General features: G+C 43.5%; 1 pseudogene; it reads right to left on the reverse strand.

Annotated features, from left to right (window-relative positions):
- Positions 1-17,791, reverse strand: part of LOC117457073 (NACHT, LRR and PYD domains-containing protein 1-like) — a 123,743-nt pseudogene that overhangs the window by 47,045 nt on the left and 58,907 nt on the right.

Raw genomic sequence — 17,791 nt, forward strand, 5'->3', positions numbered from 1 at the left:
CTGAAAAAACCGGAAGTTCACACTATTAACTTAATACTTTTATTCTGAAAATTATTCACTTCCGGTTAGCATTAGCATGTGGCGAAATGCTACGTTTTCAAACGGCGAATCGAAGGTGAAATGACATGTGATGTTGTACACTGAGCACACTGGGATTAGCACTCATTTATTGACGCTGAATAACGTTCATCAGGGAATGTTTAAATAACCACAGACACCAGAATATACCTAAGTGCTAGTTTTTTGCGAGTCCAAGTACCGGTCCCCGACGTTCCGGTTTTAACCGGACTTGAACCGAAACTTTTTACAAGTCCAGTACCGGTTCGGCTGGCCGGTACGCAGCACTACACACACACACACACACACACACACACACACACACACACACACACACACACACACACACACACACACACACACACACACACACACACACACACACACACACACACACTTAACTCTAGCTTACAATCTTCTTCCTTATCCCTATCTTTTTTTTCTTCCCGTGTGAGACTATCACACACACACACACACACACACACACACACACACACAAACACACGCACACACACGACGCACACACAGCACTGTCCATAGGCCTACTCCACGGGGAATATAGCACAGGAGAGATTGAAGGGTAGAGCAGTCAACACAGTGAGTGAAAGTGGGTGAAAGACATACTGACTGTGTGTGAGAGGCTGAGAGGCTGAGAGGCTGAGAGGCAGAGAGGCAGAGAGGCAGAGAGGCAGAGAGGCTGAGAGGCAGAGAGGCTGAGAGGCAGAGAGGCAGAGAGGCTGAGAGGCAGAGAGGCTGAGAGGCAGAGAGGCTGAGAGGCTGAGAGGCAGAGAGGCTGAGAGGCAGAGAGGCTGAGAGGCTGAGAGGCAGAGAGGCTGAGAGGCAGAGAGGCAGATAGGCTGAGAGGCAGAGAGGCTGAGAGGAAGTGAAAGAGGAGAAGAGGTGAAAGAAAGAACACGTAATGTGGTGAACATGTTGTGGCATTGGAGGTAAAGAGGGCCAAAGGGAACCAGCTGCAAAAGGAGAGTCCAAGAAGCAGAGGAGTGGGGGAGAGGCCGAGCGCCAAGCGCCTCGGAGATCAACTGCCAGGCACAGAAAGAGAGAGACACTTTACACACACACACTTTGAAATGGAGTCCATTCCAGCCCCGCTTGTGAACCGGCGGCTCCACCCAAAGTTCCCAAACACTTTGGCTTCGGGTCCCGCTCCCCTCCCAGAACAGAAAAGCATGACATTGACCAAGTCAAAGCTGCAGCCTGAGCAGAGCTGATGTTCTGCCTCCGTACCGCAGGCGGTCGTGGTTCTGCTGATGTGATCTGGGGCAGAGTGTCCCCCCCCCCCCCCCCCCCCCCTGAAATGTTTTATGAGGCTTTTGTTATGTTTATTATGCTTCTTGAGACGGTTAAACCAAAGTCCATTTGGGTTCAGATATGACGTTTCTGAAGGAATATGGTAATAAAAGTGCAAAACACCCCATGAAAAAACCCTTAACTTAACTCTCCTCATACCGTACCGTTGTTAGTGTGTCATAGCCTTCCACATAACCTTTGATCTGGCATCTGGTTCAGTTCCGTTTTTAGACAAACAGTTTTTAGCCACATCTCGACTCCTTTATTCGGAACATAGCGTCACCTTGAAAGGTCATGAAGAAATGTGTCTTTAGGGTGACTTGCAGCATCTGTCCAGGGACTACAAATGAAAAACAGCCTCTTGGCTAACTCTGGCACATTTACAGAAGTGATGATGATGATGATGATGATATAGTACAGTACTACGTAACGAAACGGTTTCTCTTATTGAACGGCCGGGGAGCAGTGTGGGGAACGGTGCCTTGCTCAGGGACACCTCGGTAGCACTTGGTCTTGCCGGGACTTGAACTGGTGACCTTCCGGTTGCCAAGCCAAGTCCCTATCGACTTCGCCACCACCGCCCTGTTGTTAGTTAATGTGCACTGTCGCTGTTAAATACATGAATACAAAAACATCCGGTGCCATATTGGATTAAGACGCTTCCCTTCGTTCCCTGCTAACGTGTCTGCGATGCGTCTGCTTCAACCGGGTCGTTGTTTTAATGGCGAATGTGACAATTATCCACGTGCTAGCTCGCACTGATTGTTCGTGGTTCGAAAATCATTACAGACGGCCAATAACATGTTGACTGTACTGGTGACTTTTAAAACCAGTATCGTGTTGCGTTTCAGGAGAGAAGACTCTCGTAGGCAAGTGTGCTTACAACTACTGCAACTTCTGTAATCCACCCAAGATGGCCACCGCTCGTGTTCCTCACTGACAGGTTCGACAGAAAGAGTGCGCCATCTGGGTGTTTATATTACCCAGCATACTTTGCATTGCTGCACTCAAAATATCAAATGAAAGTAAACAAGTATGTGAATGTAGACACAGCTAAGACAGGAGTTACAACATCACAACATGTCTGACCAACTTGATCAGATCACTTACATTTAACTCAATGACGAACCTTCAAGCTGTACGTTGTTAAAGTCGGAGATAAATAAACCGTGCACAAAACGTCACTGATAATCGCTGTAGCCGTGCTTAGTCTCTGCCTGTGTGTGCCGTCTTGCCTCCACCTCAGCGTCTCACTCACCCTGGATGTGATATTCACCTCTTCACACCCGGTTCTGCGTCACCGTCCTCTCACCCTCAGATTCTCATGTGCTAATGTTTGGACGCGATGAAAGGCAACTCAAAACAGATTTATCTGTGGCGCGGCGGGGACGCAGTGCAATGTGGCAGTGGTTTGGGACCCACAGGAAGCTGGAGGGAAGAGAAGCAAAACCAGACGCCGCTACGAGGAGACCGGGAGTGTGCTCTCTGAGGCACGCTTTAGAGACATCAGCTCTGCTTCGCCTTTGCTGCATTAAGACCTGCTGCACACACACACACGCACACGCACACACACACACACGCGCACACACACACGCGCGCACACACACACGCGCACACACACACGCACGCACACACACGCACGCACACACACAAGCGCACACACGCACACACACACGCGCACACACACACACGCACACACGCGCACACACACACACACGCACACGCGCACACACGCACACACACACACAAGCGCACACACGCACACACACACACGCACACGCGCACACACACAAGCGCACACACACACACACGCACGCACATGCACGCACGCACACACACACACGCGCACACACACACACACACACACGCACGCACGCGCACACGCACTCGCGCAAACGTGTGTGCGCACACTCTCACTCTGCCTGGTGTGTGCAGTGCGTATGGTTTGCATTGGTTCTGCTGCTGGCTTTTGTAAACACAGCTAACTGCTTGTGTATGTCTGAGTCCTCAGACTCCTGAATGAAAGGCTACCTCTCTCTCTTCCTCTCTCTCTTCCTCTCTCTCTATCTCCCTCTCTATCTCCCTCTCTATCTCCCTGTCAGAGGTGGGAAGTAGTGGAGTAGGCTACAAATACTTCGTTACTGTACTTAAGTACATTTTTCTGGTATCAATACTTTACTCCACTACTTATTTTTCTGAAGACTTTTTACTTTGACTTCTTACATGTTGAACTCAAATACCTGTACTTTCTACTTCTTACATGTTGAACCCAAATACCTGTACTTTCTACTTCTTACATGTTGAACCCAAATACCTGTACTTTCTACTTCTTACATGTTGAACTCAAACACCTGTACTTTCTACTTCTCACATGTTGAACACAAATACCTGTACTTTCTACTTCTCACATGTTGAACACAAATACCTGTACTTTCTACTTCTTACATGTTGAACCCAAATACCTGTACTTTCTACTTCTCACATGTTGAACTCAAACACCTGTACTTTCTACTTCTCACATGTTGAACTCAAACACCTGTACTTTCTACTTCTCACATGTTGAACACAAATACCTGTACTTTCTACTTCTCACATGTTGAACACAAATACCTGTACTTTCTACTTCTTACATGTTGAACCCAAATACCTGTACTTTCTACTTCTTACATGTTGAACTCAAATACCTGCACTTTCTACTTCTCACATGTTGAACACAAATACCTGTACTTTCTACTTCTCACATGTTGAACACAAATACCTGTACTTTCTACTTCTTACATGTTGAACCCAAATACCTGTACTTTCTACTTCTTACATGTTGAACCCAAATACCTGTACTTTCTACTTCTTACATGTTGAACTCAAACACCTGTACTTTCTACTTCTTACATGTTGAACTCAAATACCTGTACTTTCTACTTCTCACATGTTGAACACAAATACCTGTACTTTCTACTTCTTACATGTTGAACCCAAATACCTGTACTTTCTACTTCTTACATGTTGAACCCAAATACCTGTACTTTCTACTTCTTACATGTTGAACTCAAACACCTGTACTTTCTACTTCTTACATGTTGAACCCAAATACCTGTACTTTCTACTTCTCACATGTTGAACTCAAACACCTGTACTTTCTACTTCTCACATGTTGAACACAAATACCTGTACTTTCTACTTCTTACATGTTGAACCCAAATACCTGTACTTTCTACTTCTTACATGTTGAACTCAAACACCTGTACTTTCTACTTCTTACATGTTGAACCCAAATACCTGTACTTTCTACTTCTCACATGTTGAACTCAAACACCTGTACTTTCTACTTCTCACATGTTGAACACAAATACCTGTACTTTCTACTTCTTACATGTTGAACCCAAATACCTGTACTTTCTACTTCTTACATGTTGAACTCAAACACCTGTACTTTCTACTTCTTACATGTTGAACTCAAATACCTGTACTTTCTACTTCTCACATGTTGAACACAAATACCTGTACTTTCTACTTCTTACATGTTGAACCCAAATACCTGTACTTTCTACTTCTCACATGTTGAACTCAAACACCTGTACTTTCTACTTCTCACATGTTGAACTCAAACACCTGTACTTTCTACTTCTCACATGTTGAACACAAATACCTGTACTTTCTACTTCTCACATGTTGAACACAAATACCTGTACTTTCTACTTCTCACATGTTGAACACAAATACCTGTACTTTCTACTTCTTACATGTTGAACCCAAATACCTGTACTTTCTACTTCTTACATGTTGAACTCAAATACCTGCACTTTCTACTTCTCACATGTTGAACACAAATACCTGTACTTTCTACTTCTCACATGTTGAACACAAATACCTGTACTTTCTACTTCTTACATGTTGAACCCAAATACCTGTACTTTCTACTTCTTACATGTTGAACCCAAATACCTGTACTTTCTACTTCTTACATGTTGAACTCAAACACCTGTACTTTCTACTTCTTACATGTTGAACTCAAATACCTGTACTTTCTACTTCTCACATGTTGAACACAAATACCTGTACTTTCTACTTCTTACATGTTGAACCCAAATACCTGTACTTTCTACTTCTTACATGTTGAACCCAAATACCTGTACTTTCTACTTCTTACATGTTGAACTCAAACACCTGTACTTTCTACTTCTTACATGTTGAACCCAAATACCTGTACTTTCTACTTCTCACATGTTGAACTCAAACACCTGTACTTTCTACTTCTCACATGTTGAACACAAATACCTGTACTTTCTACTTCTTACATGTTGAACCCAAATACCTGTACTTTCTACTTCTTACATGTTGAACCCAAATACCTGTACTTTCTACTTCTTACATGTTGAACTCAAACACCTGTACTTTCTACTTCTTACATGTTGAACTCAAATACCTGTACTTTCTACTTCTCACATGTTGAACACAAATACCTGTACTTTCTACTTCTCACATGTTGAACACAAATACCTGTACTTTCTACTTCTCACATGTTGAACACAAATACCTGTACTTTCTACTTCTCACATGTTGAACACAAATACCTGTACTTTCTACTTCTTACATGTTGAACACAAATACCTGTACTTTCTACTTCTCACATGTTGAACTCAAACACCTGTACTTTCTACTTCTCACATGTTGAACTCAAATACCTGTACTTTCTACTTCTCACATGTTGAACCCAAATACCTGTACTTTCTACTTCTCACATGTTGAACACAAATACCTGTACTTTCTACTTCTCACATGTTGAACACAAATACCTGTACTTTCTACTTCTCACATGTTGAACTCAAACACCTGTACTTTCTACTTCTTACATGTTGAACTCAAATACCTGGACTTTCTACTTCTCTCATGTTGAACTCAAATACCTGGACTTTCTACTTCTCTCATTCTCCAAACAGCTGGTTCCTTTAGTCTGAATGTGTGTTGGTGCGTGATCATTATTCTTTAGAGTCATTGCGTGCCTATTGGTTGGAACACGATCCGTGTATCCATCACTTCCTGGTCTTCTCTAAAGAAGAGGGACCAATGGAAACGTTGTCATGTTGCCGTTGTTCAGCATGGAAACATTCATTAGCTAACAATGACATTATTGTTCTATTAATATAAAGGGAGGTCAGGTACTCTTTAAAGCAGCTGCTAGCTATGGGTACTTTCTACTGAAGTACACTTCAAAGCCTTTACTTTCACTTGAGTACAGAAGTTTAGTCAGTACTTCTACTTTGACCAGAGTATTTTTAAACACAAGCATCTGTACTTCTACTTGAGTGAAGGATGTGTGGACTTTTGCCATCTCTGGTCCCTCTCTCTCCCTCTGTCTCCATGTTGCTCTCTGTCTCTTCGTTACCCTCTGACCTTCTTCACCACACACACGCTGTCACTCACAGGCGTGTGTTGTCACGCGTGTTTAGGTGAGAGTGGGACATGTGATCCCCGCAGACCAAGGGTTACACACATTCAATGTCATCCACCACTGTTGACTGTAAGTCGCTTGAGGACGAAGTGTGTGTGTGTGTGTGTGTGTGTGTGTGTGTGTGTGTGTGTGTGTGTGTGTGTGTGTGTGTGTGTGTGTGTGTGTGTGTGTGTGTGTGTGTGTGTGTGTGTGTGTGTGTGTGTGTGTGTGTGTGTGTGTGTGTGTGTGTGTGTGTGTGTGTTGGTTTGGCCTTGCTCCCTTCCTGCATGGAGTCCATACCTTGAATGCATCACTTTGAGGAATTTTGACACAATAAAAATGTCCGCATTTTACTTTAACCATTATTCTTGCACTATTTATATTTATTTGACTGCGTCTTAAGTGTATGGTACGTTTCACTGTCGAAAGAGACTTCCTTTTGACTTCAACTGTTATCATGTGTAATCATACAGACACATGTATTAATATTAAAATCAGCACTGCAACAACATGTTGATCCAATAGCAAGCATGTGAGCCCTCTGCCCAAAGAAAAGAAACAATTATCTAAAAGTATTCATTGTTATACTTGTGGCCACCTGCATGAAGCGATATCCGAACAAATGTCCTTTTTTTGTTCGTGTTAGTTCAAACAGTTAGGAGTGGTCGAGCGCACCCTTAAAAAGCTGAAAGACTGTTTTATTCTCAAGTTATTCGTCAAAACCCCGTTTTTAAATGTGGGGAACCTTGGTGGCAGGGCCGGCCCTGACCAATTTGCCGCCCTAGGCAAGATTTTTGCTGGCGCCCCCAGCAAAAATATATACCTTTATAATGATCATATAAAGGTGTGGCTTTACCTCACTGAGCTGAGGTTATCAGAGCCTCTATGTACATTTTTTGGGAGTTTGATTTATTTTAAATGAACACAAATACAAAATTAAAACCTATAATTGCACACTAAAACCATTATTTCAAAAAAAGAACAATTTCACATAAACCTCTGGTTTTTACTGGGACTGGGGCAGTTCAACTTGATTTGGGGGGGGGGGGTGTGCCATAGTTTATGGGCGCTGTACGCAATATATACGTAGTTCTGTTAGTATAAGATAATAAGATGTACTTTGTTGATCCAAAATCGGGAAATTGTGTTATGAAATTTAAAAAAAAAATTCTTTTAATTTCTAACTTTTATTTTTCTTTTTCCGGCGCCCCCTATGGGTTGTTGCGCCCTTAGCATTCGCCTATACTGCCTATGCCGAGGGCCGGCCTTGCTTGGTGGCATCTCAATGATGTGCCACGTGCCAGAGTAACCGCACGTGGCACAGCACCGCCCCTGATAGCGTGTATGGGCTGTTGCTTTTGAACAAGTGGCCTTCTTCCTTCAGCACACCCAGAGAAAGGTAAATGGAGTGTGTGGCGCTTCTGGACTCGTCTTATCCCTTCTGCGGCGGCACAGGAGCTCTGAGCACTTTGTTCATTACAGACAGGTGCACCTCGTTGAGCAATGCGGCTCGCCTGAGAGCATCCACTCGGAAGAGACAGCAGCTCAGGGAACAAATGCAACCGTAACCTGAAAGTAAAGAGTTAGTCACACTCCAACGCGCTCAAACCAACCAACAGGGAATGTGCTCTTAAACCTTAAGTGGAAAGAACAACAGCAATTGACTCACCGCACGACAAAAACATCGTGCCAAGTATATTTGTCAGAATATGTCTTTACACCCGATATAATAACTTCAGAAGTACCACTGCAGTGAGATATCCGTGATCATCTTGTTAAAGGTGGGGGAGGTCATTCACTTCAGAAACACGTGTTATATTCCAAGGAATGCTCTTAACGTCCGACAGCAATGAATATCTGAAGTGCTTTGACGATAAATACAAATAGTTCATCTGTGGAAGCCGTGGCGCTGTAAAAAGCACGACCAATCATCTGAGCCGGCTAAAGTAACTGGACGGCCTACCTGCCTGTCAGCCTGCCATCGGGGCACAAACTTCTCTCGTGCCCTCATTGGTCATGTGCGTGTTCGTGTGTGTTGGAGGAGGGGCTCTGTGAGGAAGTCTGAAGGAAGGGGCAGATTGTTTTCGGCTGCGTACTTTCAAATTCAAGCGCACTCGAGCTGGTTTCTCCATCCCTACCTACCCTACCTTTAAGTCAAATAATCTAATATTGAGTTGTATCTCAGCTTTTTTTTTTCCAAGTGAAAACACCTTGTTTTCATTAATGTTTAACTTGTTTATGGAGCAGCATTTTTTCTCTTGATTAGGACCACCCGAAATATGCTGCAACCCATCAGCATAACCGGGCCATTGACACAACAACACCCCCGGAGAACAGATCAGAGACTTGGGTTCAAGCACAGCTGATTACATTATCAAAACAGCTAAAGATTCACCTCATTTGCTTTTCAAGCCACCGATGAAGTATTAAAACCGTTTCAAGAAGAAAGTGACTACAGCTTCATGAGAGGAGACTGCCTTTCACTTCATATATGTGCATACATGCCGCCTACGTTTTCCCAAATGAAGCAAAGGAAGTGGTTCCCTTGAAATGTTTGCATTGCAATTGCCGGCCCATACTCACGTATCTAATTATGTTCTTCTAGACAATTCTGCACCCTGCGAAGAACCTTCTTGGTCTAAATTTAAACAAGACTTTTAAAGCAGCTACCGCATCTCAAACCTAGCGAGTTATTTGCCATATACCTACACTGAACACAAATATAAACGCAACACTTTTGTTTTTGCTCCGTTTTTCATGAGATGGATCGAGTGGCCTGTGTTCGTCGCCCATACCATAACCCCACCACCACCATGGGCCTCGATTCACAACATTACCCTAACCCAGGGGTGTCAAACTCAAGGCCCGGGGGCCAAATCCGGCCCGCGACTTCATTTTATGTGGCCCCACAAGAGCTTGCAAAGAATATAATATGTTTATTATACGGTTACATGCCACTTTACAGAAACACGTTGCCCATAAACGACATGTCCCACAATGCATCTCAAATTAGATTTTTTCTCAGAATTTGACTTTTTTTGTCAAAATATGCCTTTTTCTAAAAAAATAACTTTTTTTTCAAAATGTGACATTCTTACTGAAGAGACTTGCAATTATTTGCCCTAGACTTGCTTTCAGACGTAGTTAATTATGAAGTTATAATAATAATCCAATGCAGAGGCAATAATGTAATATAATACATTATTTTATATATATTCAATATTTATATATGTATTTTTGGTCTTAAAGTTACAACCGGCCCTTTGAGTGCAACCATAATACTGATGTGGCCCGTGATGAAATTGAGTTTGACACCCCTGCCCTACCCCTACCCCTACCCCTCACACCAGATACTGCCTGGTTTTCGGACCCCCCCAGACCCCCCCAATAAAGCAAAACTGCACGTTTCAGAGTGGCCTTTTATTGTGGCCAGCCTAAGGCACACCTGTGCAATAATCATGCTGTCTAACCAGCATCTTGATATGCCACGCCTGTGAGGTGGGATGGATTATCTCGGCAAAGGAGAAGTGCTCACTATCACAGATCTTTTCAGATTTGTGAACAATATTTGAGATAAATGGTTATTTTGTGTTTATAGAAAATGTTTTAGATCTTTGAGTTCATCTCATGAAAAATGGTTGCGTTTATATTTTTGTTCAGTATAATATTACGAAAGCTCAACCATACCATAGTTTCTCTGTGCCTATACTATAGGAAACATATATATCGTCTCTCAGATTATCCCACTTTCTAGTATCAATATGTTGCCGGTTGCACGTTCTGGTCATCTTGGTGGTTGTTAAACCTGCTATACGTTTTCTGCATTATTTTGTTAGTTTGAAATATGTCTTCAAATTGCATAAAAAAAGGGTTAAAAGCAACTGAGGGCAACAGAAGAAGGATCCCTTTCCCAGAACAGTGATTTGTAATTGTCGTGTTATGTACAAAACAACCAACATAATGAGAGACCGGCAACTTGAGATGACATCTTTACAGATAGATAGGATTTGAAAGTGGTAATTTAAGAGACGTGAAAATGTGTGAAGTTTAAACACTGCCTTATTGCCAACTCAGCCGGGCTCCAATATTTCTATTCTTTGATTTGAAGCCCTCTAATGTTGTGTATTCATTCTTGTTATGATTAATGTTTCCGTCACTCCCTCATAGGGACGATAAAAATCTTTCTTAATCATCAATCAAATTAAAAGTGGAAAACAGATCCATAAAATGCCGACGAAGTGTTCCACATTCTTCGACAGTGCTGTTTTTAATTCTGGTGGTGAAACGAAGGAAGACAAAGTTTTGAAAGTCGCAGAAGACAGACTTCTTTCTCACACACAGATGCAGATTCACAATCACACACATCTTGTCCACATTAGGACAGTAACCCTAGCCATGTCTACCCTTCATCCCCAGTCACAGGAAGCGAGGTGAGGTCAGAAAGACAGTGTGTAGGTGTGTGTGTGTGTGTGTGTGTGTGTGTGTGTGTGTGTGTGTGTGTGTGTGTGTGTGTGTGTGTGTGTGTGTGTGTGTGTGTGTGTGTGTGTGTGTGTGTGTGTGTGTGTTTTTGATGTGTCCCCCCTGGTGTCTCCTTTCTCTGGGAGATTACGTTTCAGCCATCACTGAGGCGAGCTAATTAATGTCACAACCTGCTAGCCTTGTCAGCAGCAATTTACTATACACACACACACACACACACACACACACACACACACACACACACACACACACACACACACACACACACACACACACACACACACACACATACTCAGACCTATACGCAACTTTGCACCTATATACACTCCCTCCCTCACACACACTTCCTCACCTCACCTGTCAAAGTGAATGTCATACCTTTGCTTCTGACTTTTCTCTCCGTGTCACTCTATCCGCAGCTTCCTCTCCTCCGGCACATCACCATCTTTCTCCTTCTCCACCTCTGTCCTTTTTCACCTCGCTGTCACTACCAATTCTCCACCTCTTTCTTTCCCTCTCTATACCTCCTTCCCTCCCTCCTTATCTGTCCTTGTCAGCGTCCCCCCCCCCCCACCACCTTTCTCCCTTTGGTTCTTTTTTCCCCTCACACGTCTTCCCCAATATCCTGCTGGAAATAATGCTCTCCATCTCCGTCCTATTTCTCTTCCCGTCAGCAGCACTTCTCTTTACCTTCATTTCCAAAACATCCAAAAAGGATACAGCAGATCTAGGACTTAAAGGGACAGTACACATATTTTACACATCAACCTAATTTAAAGAGGACCTATTCTGCTCATTTCCAGGTTCATATTTGTATTTGTTAGGGAATCATTTGCTTAGGTATTCAACCTTCGACCCAGTCTCCTTTCCCACGGCATAGGTCTACGGCCTTGGGTATTGCTGCTATCTCTCTTAAGGGGGAGGAGCTTGGGAATTGCTGCCATCTCTCTTAAGGGGGAGGAGCTTGGGTATTACTGCTATCTCTCTTAAGGGGGAGGAGCTTGGGTATTGCTGCTATCTCTCTTAAGGGGGAGGAGCTTGGGTATTGCTGCTATCTCTCTTAAGGGGGAGGAGCTTGGGTATTGCTGCTATCTCTCTTAAGGGGAAGGAGCTTGGGTATTGCTGCTATCTCTCTTAAGGGGGAGGAGCTTGGGTATTGCTGCTATCTCTCTTAAGGGGGAGGAGCTTGGGTATTGCTGCTATCTCTCTTAAGGGGAAGGAGCTTGGGTATTGCTGCTATCTCTCTTAAGGGGAAGGAGCTTGGGTATTGCTGCTATCTCTCTTAAGGGGGAGGAGCTTGGGTACTGCTGCTATCTCTCTTAAGGGGGAGGAGCTTGGGTATTGCTGCTATCTCTCTTAAGGGGGAGGATCTTGGATATTGCTGCTATCTCTCTTAAGGAGGTGCAGCTTGGGCGCATTGTTGTTGTCAGTCTATGACCGAGCACAAGCCGCCATGAGGTAGTTTACTGTTCAGGGACGTTGGTTCCCTGGCGCACATTCTTTCCTATGGACGAGAGCTCTAGTTGGATTCAGGGTCCATATTGCTTTAGTCTCGCTGATGAAGAATGTTGATTATTACACTCTGAACTAGTTAAAACCTCGAGCTACAGAAAGAGTTCTTCAGAATTGGTTTGGCAACTGCTGTGTCAACTCGTAAAACACCACCTGTCTCGTCAATTCTCCGGGCGTAAATCCAAATAAACCGTCAGTGTTTGCCGTCAAAGCTCCAGCTCTCCTCGTGTCTCTCTGAGTCCTGACTCTCCATTACTGCAGAAGTTTCCCCCAGTATGTAGTGTCTCTACTTTAAAGAGTTCTCTCCTGCTGATGTTCAGGTGTATATCAGTATGTAGTGTCTCTACTTTAAAGAGTCCTCTCCTGCTGATGTTCAGGTGTATATCAGTATGTAGTGTCTCTACTTTAAAGAGTCCTCTCCTGCTGATGTTCAGGTGTATATCAGTATGTAGTGTCTCTACTTTAAAGAGTCCTCTCCTGCTGATGTTCAGGTGTATATCAGTATGTAGTGTCTCTACTTTAAAGAGTCCTCTCCTGCTGATGTTCAGGTGTATATCAGTATGTAGTGTCTCTACTTTAAAGAGTTCTCTCCTGCTGATGTTCAGGTGTATATCAGTATGTAGTGTCTCTACTTTAAAGAGTCCTCTCCTGCTGATGTTCAGGTGTATATCAGTATGTAGTGTCTCTACTTTAAAGAGTTCTCTCCTGCTGATGTTCAGGTGTATATCAGTATGTAGTGTCTCTACTTTAAAGAGTTCTCTCCTGCTGATGTTCAGGTGTATATCAGTATGTAGTGTCTCTACTTTAAAGAGTCCTCTCCTGCTGATGTTCAGGTGTATATCAGTATGTAGTGTCTCTACTTTAAAGAGTTCTCTCCTGCTGATGTTCAGGTGTATATCAGTATGTAGTGTCTCTACTTTAAAGAGTCCTCTCCTGCTGATGTTCAGGTGTATATCAGTATGTAGTGTCTCTACATATCTCCATGCTTTAAAGTTCAAAAAGCTCTTTATCTTCTCATACTGCCTGTGCTGCAGCACCTCTTTTCACCCTCTGTCTGAAACCAGAGCCCAGTCTGCTCTGATTGGTTAGCTGGCCGGCTCTGTTGTGATTGGTCAACCCAATAGCCTATCACCAACAATGTCTTGGATCCAATAGAAGTGTTACATAGTGATGTCTCTATTTTCTGGAAGTAACCAAAGGGGAGTGTGTGGGAGAGAAACTCCGTCTTCAACAGTTTGCTTTTGTGGATAAACCTTCTCAAATGTTTTCCAGTCGGGTGCAGAAGAGACAAAGTCAAAAGAAGAGTGCTAGTCAGATACAGCTATCGTGTCAGAAATGTGAGAAAAATACAATATTACATTTCATTCCGGTATTTGAGTAACATTACAGTGTCTTCATTTCTCCACACATGTCTGATATCTCTTCAATGGACATTTTCCGCCATGTTATTTTATGGAAAATATGCGCAATGCAAACAAACAAGTTAATAATGCAGGTCCTTTGGTTGTGGCAATTTGTGTTTGCACTTGCCCCACAACATTGAAATGTAATACATTAAGATAAGTGTAAATGCATTTTTGGATTGCTATTTTAATTAATAAGTGTACCTAGTTCGATGGCAATAAAGCAATAAAGGGATTCTAAATAAAAATAACAAGAATAAGATTAAGTTAAAGTACAATATACAATATAGGTTTTGTATAAATTAACAACACTTGACAGTTGAAGGGAAACAAACAGTATTGTTGGGGGTGCGTTCCAACACCGCCATGCTTGCATGTGACCTCGTGTTTAACCACATCTTCCCCTCCTGCTGGAAATCAATAATTTGTCCATCGAGTGAGACAACACAGCTCCACCTCTGTGTGTGTGTGTGTGTGTGTCTGTGTGTGTGTGTGTGTGTGTGTGTGTGTGTGTGTGTGTGTGTGTGTGTGTGTGTGTGTGTGTTGATGTCGTGGTGTGTAAGCATGTTAATGTGTGTGTGTGTGTGTGTGTGTGTGTGTGTGTGTGTGTGTGTGTGTGTGTGTGTGTGTGTGTGTGTGTGTGTGTGTGTGTGTGTTGATGTCGAGGTGTGTAAGCATGTTAATGTGTGTGTGCGGGTGTTTTCCCCGATCATTAGTCCTAATGATTGACAATGTCCTCCCACTTCCTCCTCCCTTCTTCCTCCCCCTACTTCCCTTATTGACCCTCCTGTCAGCGGGCTGTCAGCGGGACTTCCTCATGTCATCGATGGAAGACTTTATCTAAATGGACACCGCCCCCCCCTCATGCACCTTATGGCTTATCTGGGATAATGTATCTGACAGGGGGGTAAATTAAGTGTGTGCCTGTGGGTTAATTCTTGTATTTTGAAAAATGTCCTCACCGGAGTAAAAAGGGGAGGGAAGAACACTTCCTGCTCGGCTCTATAGGAGTTACAATGACAGCCTGCATACAGCTGATTTAAATGTACACACATTGGTATCTGAAATGCAATCTCCATCTATTTTGTTCAACATGATGATCGAGTATTGGGGCTACTTTCATTTAAAGGTCCCACGTCACGGCCATTTCCACTGATCATAGTTCCATCGTTGAGGTCGACTAGAATAGATTTACATTGTTCCAAAGTCTCATTGGTTTCTCACAGCATCTCTGTAGAGTCTGTGTATTCACTCTCTGTCCTACACGGCCTGTGAGCCCAGTGTGCTCTGATTGGTCGGGACGTTGCGAGGCTCGTTGCGAGGCTCGTTGCTACTGCGAGGAGCGGACAGGTTTCCGGGTCGGCGATACAGCGAAACTCATCCTGAGCACTCACAAACACTCACAGCCGAAGTAAAAACAATAAGTGTGGCTTGATATTGAGAAAGAAAAAGGTTGCGCTGTGAGAATGGATGAGCATTTCTCCGCCATCCCAACTCGTCTATTACCAACCAGGGAGCTCCATGCAAGTCAATGGGACTCCCTGTTAGTGAGCCAAGGGGTCCTGGTGTGGGAGGGGCTCCGCTGATTGGTCAATTTGGGCCAATCCGGTCATTTCTTGTTGATGTGGGCGTTCACATGTCACAGAACCCAGGAAGCAAACAATGGAGAAAGAGAAATGTCCAGCGAGGCGTTTTGGGGAGGTCTTCTCTGTGTTAGAGCTTTACTCGCTACAGGGTGCACTCTGAGGGTTTGTGACTGCAGACCGGTCACATGCAGAACAACCTTCATAACACGAGGGGACGGGTGATAACCAGAAGAGCATGACATGGGGCCTTTAAGGAATATCAAAATGTCGAGAGATGTAAGAGCTCTGCAAGGCTTTTGAAGTGTTTGGCCTTCAATGGTCTGTAATGAGAGAAAAAGTATAATATTTAATATGAAGTCATAAAGTTGAAATACTCAAGTAACCTTAAGACTAATCTTCTAACCCTAAATGTACAAGTACCTAAATAATTGACTTAAGTACAGTAAAGGACTAAGTAGAACGTACTTAGTGACTTTCCACCACTGGCTATAGGGCACAATGCAAGCGTCCTTGGGTATATGAAAGGCGCTTTTTACATTTAAGTAATTATTACTATAAGTTCCTCAAGCACAGTTTATTCCCAGTAGATGTGTATCAACGTGTCTGTGTGTCTGATTTTTGGTTTTTAGTTGTTCGTATCCTGATGTTTGACATGAGTCAAGAGACTCCAGGGCCGTCCCTCCCTACAGGCGACCATGCAGACTGCGTGGGACCTCAGCTCGCGGAGGGGGCCTCAACCGAGTCGACAATGCGGCGCACCTATGCGCTTATGCGGCGCGGCACGGTTTCGCCGCTGCGCGGCTCCAAAACCTAGATGACACTTATAATAAAGAAAGCTATATCATGGAGCATATGCACAGGCCTAACAAATCACTACATCTGGAATATTAAGTATGTATATTTCCTGTATTTTATGTGGTTCTCTTAAACTGAAGTGGATGAACACCTGATGTGTAGAAAGTGCTCTTATTCCATATACTAAACCAAAAGATGGCCTGATATATTGTAAAAGGAGCAGTTTTCTAATTTCAACAGACTGAATGTCCAAAGTAACCCTGGTTAGGAGGTATAACTAGGATAAAGGAAAGCAGACAAGGTAATAAGGAGCCTTGGAGGAGAGTGACAGATGGGCCCGACGAAGAGAGGCTGCTGGGTTCAGCACTGCGGCAGAGCGGAGCATATGATGTGTGTGTGTGTGTGTGTGTGTGTGTGTGTGTATGTGTGTGTGTGTGTGTGTGTGTGTGTGTGTGTGTGTGTGTGTGCGTGCTTTGGCATGCTGCCAGTGTTTACCGTGGGCATTTTCTGTGTGTCGAAACGTCGCCAGAGGGACCGTTCCTCCACCTGCTATCCTTCCATTCTCCTCTCTTTTCCACCACTTCCTGTCATCCATCTCCACATTGACTCAACCTGTGATAAATCAGTGTGTGTGTGTGTGTGTGTGTGTGTGTGTGTGTGTGTGTGTGTGTGTGTGTGTGTGTGTGTGTGTGTGTGTGTGTGTGTGTGTGTGTGTGTGTGTGTGTGTGTGTGTGTGTGTTTTAGCCGCGGCACATGTTAGCTTTGGGCTCAGGAGGCCTTTCTCACACGTGTTTTAAATGCATTGATATTTGTTTACGAGTGTTGCTGCACTCATTTGCCCCGCGCAGCTTGTTTTCCGATACATCATGCTTCCTGGTATGTGGAGCTTCCCAGAAATAGGCTTTGACAAACATTACATAAGAAATGACATGTGTGTGCAGACGGTTAAACACCTGAACGTTTCTGTTTGCGTGTTAGATAACCAATACATCATATTCCATGTACTTGTTTATAGACTGTTGTTGCACTATTTCTATTCTGTTTTATTTGTATTTACTTACACTATGTTAGCTGTTTTATTTGGTCTATGTCCTATATGTATGTTGCAGTGTTGGAGGAGCCTGTGACCTAAGATTGTCATATCTACGCTGAATCTAATGTACACATGACAACAAAGCCTTGAATCTTGAATTTACGGTATTTAAGCTTTTTTTATCATTTAA

This window comes from Pseudochaenichthys georgianus, chromosome 13, assembly GCF_902827115.2.
Source record: "Pseudochaenichthys georgianus chromosome 13, fPseGeo1.2, whole genome shotgun sequence".
NCBI classification, from domain to species: Eukaryota; Metazoa; Chordata; class Actinopteri; order Perciformes; family Channichthyidae; genus Pseudochaenichthys; species Pseudochaenichthys georgianus.